Consider the following 7,422-nt stretch of genomic DNA (forward strand, 5'->3'; position numbering starts at 1 on the left):
AGGGTGGGAGGGACGGCGGCGCAAGAGGGAAGAGATATGGGATATATGTATACATATAACTGATTCACTTTGTTATACAGCAGAAAGTAACACAAGTTTGTGAAATAATTATACTCCAATAAAAATGAGAAAAAAAAACCAATGATAATAACATACTCAGCTGGTGTGGAAGCACACTGTCCGTTTTGCTTTCTATGTAGTTATCTTTCTTTCCCTGTTTGGTATTTAAACATCCATCAATGGAAAAGTATATTCTGGTAAGTTGTGCATATTCTAGCACCATACCGAGTGCTTTGAATTGTGGATAACTATAACATTTGTTCTTTGACAGCAAGTAGAAAGGACACCTGCATGAAGTCCACTGGCACATGGTCAGACTAAGCTTTGTGGTACTTTAGATTCAGTACCATGTAGTGTCCTTTAATTTAAACCATGCTATGTGCTAAGCAAGGGCAATGAGTCCTGGTGGAGGGGAGTGGGGATCGACATATAAGTAAATTATAGTGCAGTACAAGACATATAAAAATGCAAGTATATACAAGAAAAAGAAGTAAGACCAAGAAGAGAGTGATTAACTGTGCACATGGATGTGGGGTTCAGTGAAAGCTTTACCAACAAAGTGATGATTCTAGAAAGCTTTATAAGTCAAACCTTTGTCTAGAAATGGACCAAGGATTGACATTTCAAATAGAGAAAAGAGTGTGTACTAAGGTGCGAAGAAATAAACCAGTGTATAATCAGAGAGCTGTAGGAAATTGCCATGGTTGGAGGTTAAAACTCCAGAGAAGCACACAGTTAGATGAGGATCAGACACAAAAGATCATTAAGCAATGAGCAGTAGTCATTACTGGCTGCCTACTCATCAGCCATTTACCTCTGACAGATTCCCAGTGTATCCAGCTGAGGGATTGAGTAATGGTGGGACCAAGCGGAAATTCCATTCCCCTTGCCAGATATTCACCTGTGGTTTTGCATATGACACAGTGTTGGCCAATAGATCATAAGAGAGTGTTGCAGACATGTTGCAACTAAGAGGAGAGGCCAAAACGATGACAAAGACCTTGACCTACAGACTTGATTGTGTTGATTCAATATGAATCTGGCTACTTCCATATTCTGCTTAAGTGATATAACAAAACACTGTATTGTTAAGTCACTTTTTAAAGGTTATCTGTTCTTTGCAGCCGCAAGCATCCTCATGGACATAACACATTATGGTGTTAATTGTCTAGTGGGGACAAACTATAGAACACTAGAGGAGAGTGATTTGGAATAATCAGAAATGGCTTTGCAGAGAAGGTGTGGCTTCAGCCAGGGTATTCACAACTAATGACTTGTTTTACCTTATAGTTTACAAGTGAGCAAAGTATTACATTATCTGGAAAGCAAAATGAGCATAAATGGGAGAAAGAAGAGTCATTTCAAATAAAGAAACGAGCAGATTGGAGGATCCATGTAGAGGTATGCTGGGAAAGGGGATTTGTAGAGGTTTTTTTTTTTAACATCATTATTGGAGTATAATTGCTTTACAATGTTGTGTTAGTTTCTTCTGTATAACAAAGTGAATCAGCTATATGTATATGTATATCCCCATATCCCCTCCCTCTTGCATCTCCCTCCCACCCTCCCTATCTCACCCCTCTAGGTGGTCACAAAGCACAGAATTGATCTCCCTGTGCTATGCGGCTGCTTCCCTCTAGCTATCTATTTTACATTTGGTAGTGTATATATGTCAATGCTACTCTCACTTGTCCCAGCTTACCCTTCCCCCTCCCTTTGTCCTCAAGTCCATTAGTTACATTTGCCTCTTTATTCCTGTCTTGCCCCTAGGTCCATCAGAACCTTTTTTTTTTTTGTAGATTCCATATGTATGTGTTAACATGGTATTTGTTTTTCTCTTTCTGACTTACTTCACTCTGTATGACAGACTCTAGGTCCATCTAACTCACTATAAATAACTCAATTTTGTTTCTTTTTATGGCTGAGTAATATTCCATTGTATATATGTGCCACATCTTCTTTATTCATTCATCTGTCAATGGAAATTTAGGTTGCTTCCATGTCCTGGCTGTTGTAAATAGTGCTGCAATGAACATTGTGGTACATGTCTCTTTTTCAGTTATGGTTTTCTCAAGGTATATGCCCAGTAGTGGGATTGCTGGGTCATATGGTAGTTCTATTTTTTAGTTTTTTAAGGAACCTCCATACTGTTCTCCATAGTGGCTGTATCAATTTACATTGCCACCAACAGTGCAAGAGGGTTCCCTTTTCTTCACACCCTCTCCAGCATTTATTGTTTGTAGATATTCTGATGATGGCCATTCTGACCGGTGTGAGTTGATACCAAATTGTAGTTTTGATTTGCATTTCTCTAATGATTAGTGATATTGAGCATCCCATCGTTTTTACCTGCAGCATCATTTTGCTGCAGGGATGCAGCAAAAGCACTTCTAAGAGGGAAGTTTGTAGCAATCCAATCCTACCTCAAGAAACAAGAAAAATCTCAAATAAACAACCTAACCTTACACCTAAGGCAATAAGAGAAAGAGCAACAAAAAGAAACCCAAAGTTAGCAGAAGGAAAGAAATCATAAAGATCAGATCAGAAATAAATGAAAGAGAAATGAAGGAAACAATAGCAAAGATCAATAAAACTAAAAGCTGGTTCTTTGAGAAGATAAACAAAATTGATAAGCCATTAGCCAGACTCATCAAGAAAAAAAGGGGGCTTCCCTGGTGGCGCAGTGGTTGAGAGTCCGCCTGCCAATGCAGGGGACACGGGTTTGTGCCCAGGTATGGGAAGCTCCCACATGCCGTGGAGCAGCTGGGCCCGTGAGCCATGGCAGCTGAGCCTGTGCGTCCGGAGCCTGTGCTCTGCAACGGGAGAGGCCACAACAGTGAGAGGCCTGCGTACCGCAAAAAAAAAAAAAAAGAATAAAAGGGGGACAACTGAAATCAACAGAATTAGAAATGAAAAAGGAGAAGTAACAAGTGACACTGCAGAAATACAAAGGATCATGAGAGATTACTACAAGTAACTATATGCCCATAAAGTGGACAACCTGGAAGAAATGGACCTTAGAGAAGTACAACCTTCCGAGACTAAGAAATAGAAAATATAAACAGACCTATCCAAGCACTGAAATTGAAACTGTGATTAAAAATCTTCCAACAAACAAAAGCCCAGCCACAGATGGCTTCACAGGCGAATTCTGTCAAAAATTTAGAGAAGAGCTAACACCTATCTTTCTCAAAGCTTTCCAAAATATTGCAGAGGGAGGAACATTCCGAAACTCATTCTACAAGGTCACCATCACCCTGATACCAAAACCAGACAAAGATGTCACATAAAAAGGAAAATTACAGGCCAATATCACTGATGAACATAGATGCAAAAATCCTCTACAGAATACTAGCAGGTTGAGGGGTTTTGAGTATGCTACCTTAAAGAAGTGAAGCTCATCTGTGGAGCAGACAGGAGACCAAGACACATCTGATTCCACATCCATGCTTTTTTTTTTTGAATTGAAGTATAGTTGATTTACAATATTGTGTTAGTTTCAGGTATACAGCAAAGCAATTCATTTATATAAATATATATTTTCCAGATTATTTTCCATTGCTCAGCCATAAAAAAGGACAAAATGTTGCCATTTGCAGCAACACAGATGGACCTACAGATTATCATACTACGTGAAGTAAGTCAGACGGAGAAAGACAAATACCATAGGATATCACTTATATGTGGAATCTTAAAAATGGTACAAAATAACCTATTTACAAGCAGAAATAGAGTCACAGACATAAAAAACAAACTTATGGTTACCAAAGGGGAAAGACAGGGGGAGGGATAAATTAAGAGTATGGGATTAACACACCCATGCTGCCTTTCAAGGTGGAGGGAAAGTAATTTAGAAAGATGTGAAGACTCATCAGAACGTTATCATGATGAGTCATCAGGTTTGGGCTGATGACTTGATGCCTTGTCCTAAACTAAAAATCACCACTTTCCTCATAATCCCTCCCAGGAGGTCTTACTTTTACCCCTGTTCTGTACAGTGGAGCTGAACACACCTTGTCATGTTCTCTCTCTGCTTAAAGCTCTTCATTATTCTCAGATTAAACATAAAACAACATAAAAGACCTATCAGACCCTATAGGTGTGACCTTCATCTCCAGCTTTTCTACCACACTCCCATTGACACTAGTGGTCTAGCTACCCTAGCCCCTTACAACTGTCACCAGTAGGATTGTGCCTCTGTTTTGTCTACCTATAATGTTCTTTGCTTCTTTCATCTTCCCTATTAATCTTTATTCCTTACTTATATTCTTCACAGAAGAATAAAGAATAATTCCCCCAGGAAAGCCTGGCCTGAATTCACCAAATATAGCAAAGCCTTAGTGATCTATTTACATGGCAATGCTGCATGACAAACAACCATGAAACTACAGTGGAATCGAGCATGAACATTTAGTTTCTTGCTCATGAGCCTCTGGGTGAGCAGGACAATTCTGCTGATCAGAGATAAGCTTGGCTGGGCACATTCATGTGTCTGTGGTCATCCGTGAGTTAACTAGACAGCCTTGTGTCCAGAGTCTCAGTTGGAATGACTGGGCTGATTCCACTTTGCTCCATATAGCTTTCCCAGTAGACTGGCTCAAGCATATTCTCATGATAAAGGCAGAGGGACAAGAAAGAATGGAATCTCACATAGCCTCTCAAGGCCTAGGTTCAGAATTGTCACAGTGTCACTTCTTCTACTTTCTTTCTTTTTCTTTTTAATGGAGTATAGTTGCTTTACAATGTTGTGTTAATTTCTATGGTACAGCAAAGTGACTCAGCTACACATATACATATATCCTCTCTTTTTTGGATTTTCTTCCCATTTACGTCACCAGAGAGTATTGAGTAGTGTTCCCTGTGTTATACAGTAGGTTCTTATTAGTTATCTATTTTATACATAGTATCAATAGTGTATATATGTCAATCCCAATCTCCCAATTCATCCTACCTCCCCCTTTCCCCCTTGGTATTCATACATTTGTTCTCTACATCTGTGTCTCTATTTCTGCTTTGCAAATAAGATCATCTATACCATTTTTCTAGTTTCCACATATATGCGTTAATATACAATATTTGTTTCTCTCTTTCTGACTTACTTTACTCTGTATGACAGTCTCTAGGTCCATCCACGTATCTACAAATGACACAATTTCATTCCTGTTTATGGCTGAGTAATATTCCATTGTATACATGTACCACATCTTCTTTATCCATTCATCTGTTGATGGACATTTAGGTTTCTTCCATGTCCTGGTTATTGTAAATAGTGCTGCAATGAACATGGGGGTGAATGTGTCTTTTCGAATTATGGTTTTCTCTGGGTATATGTCCAGGCATGGGAACTTCTACCTTCTATTGCCCAAAATCACAAGACCAGCACAGGTTCAGAGAGTAGGTGAATAGATTTCACCTCTCAAGACAGGTTGTGAAGTGTGTGGCTACAGGAAGAGGTAGAAAATTGAGATCTTCCCCACCCCTCTAGCTTCCACGAAGGCAAATTCTCAGTGCTTCCCACACAGAAGTCATTCTGTAAAATTTTTTTGAATGAATGAGTAAATAATGAATGAATGATTTTCTCTACAATGGGGGAAGAAACATCCCAGCCCTGTCAGGCCTGAGATGCAGCTTTCCCAAGCAGTCTTTGACAACCATTAAAGCCACTGGCAAACCAAGGTGGGGTAGGCAAGGAGCATCACAGAGATTTTCCTCAACTTTGAGGAGACAGGAGGTAATCCAGTGAAAAAGTTCAGAAGGAGCCTCCCCGAAATGTGCCACTTTGGCATGAGGCATTAGCTGAGCTAAAGCCAACTGAGACCCTTTGGGCTCAAGAGAAACATCTTCCCCTCTCTTAACTACCTAGAAGAATTTAAATTGAGGGTCTTTCCCAGAGCTCGAATTATCCAGAGGCAAATTTTATCTGAGGGACCCACCTGTATGACAAGGCTAATTACCCAACTTCTGCTCTTCTTTTCACCCTGTGAATTGCCCTCCCCCCTTTTAGAGCTCCAGGTCCCCTTTCCCATCCCGCAGCTTAGGAATGGCATATATAACTCATTTTGCCCTCTGTCTTTGAACCTCTAATGTAGAGTTCCTATGCATATGAAATTAAGTTTGGTTTTTCTCCCACTAACCTGTCTCGCATTGATTTGATTGTTAGACCAGCCAAAAGAAACTTTGAAAGGTAGGGAAAAATTCTTTCTCCCCAGCACTAGGTTTTCCTAGAACTCTCTTAAGAAGCAAAACATGTACTTCTACTAAAAAAGCAAAACAAAACAGAAATGAACAACAGTTTTTACCAATCCCAGTGGCCCCTGCTCAGAATGGTCCTTAATAAATGTACTGGTTATACTCATTTTACTGATAAAATGATCAGTAAAATAAAATTTTATTTTTGGTCAACCACAAGTAATAAAATTATTTGATTCACTGATATTTCCAATTTAGCTTTAAAATAATTTGGAAACCTGTTAAATTGTATTTCGTATTTGGTTCAATGAATGAGAACAGCAAGGGGGAATAATCATAATAAGATGAATATCTTTGTCAAAAAAAACCCTGTATTTTTCCTACCTTCCTTTAAAACGTCTGACTTTTTGATTAACAGATAGGCTTTTTGTTTGAAGCTGTGGAATTATAGTAGTTTTTCATAGAGTATAAAGAACCAGGATTTTTTTAGAAATTAGTATTAAGTTTTAGCTGTTTTTTAAAAATAGTGACCTTTCTACCCTTGTAAGAACATTTTATGATTTTTATCATTCATCAATTATAGGTTGTGGAAAATATGAAACATACAGCTGAACAACATTTACGACCTCTAGCTCCAGCCAAGCTTTCTTTGTCACAGTTTTTCATTTCCCAGAGTAGGGCACATTTTTTTAAAGCTCAAAACTCTACTCAATGAAAACTGTTAAATAGAAATAATGCTGCGATTAAACTAGCTTTAAAAAGTTGAAAGCACCTGAAAGACATGCAAAGGTCTTTTCAGTGCTGTGATAGAAAAGTCCTTCTGACACGTATTTTTTGTTTCCATTTGTTAAAAACAATGTCTTTTGTGGGTTAGGAATTTATATTCTGTTTTAAAGCTTATCTTTTCAGCGTTCTACTCTTCATCGTGCTATATTACAATATGCAATCATGTTCTAGATGGAAATTAAAGTCATTTTTAGAAAACACAGCCAATTTACCTGCCCTTCAGCTGCTTAATACCATTAGGCAGTCACTTGCTTTGCATCAAAGACTTGTAAAAGTGATTGTGTTAAAAGTCCTTTGTGGAATCCAAAATAGGATGCCAATAGCCAAAAGAACAGCCTGTTCTACTTTTTAAGAAATGGAATTCATTTGTGGGATGAGCTTCAAAAC

Source organism: Lagenorhynchus albirostris, chromosome 5 (genome assembly GCF_949774975.1).
Source record: "Lagenorhynchus albirostris chromosome 5, mLagAlb1.1, whole genome shotgun sequence".
NCBI lineage: Eukaryota > Metazoa > Chordata > Mammalia > Artiodactyla > Delphinidae > Lagenorhynchus > Lagenorhynchus albirostris.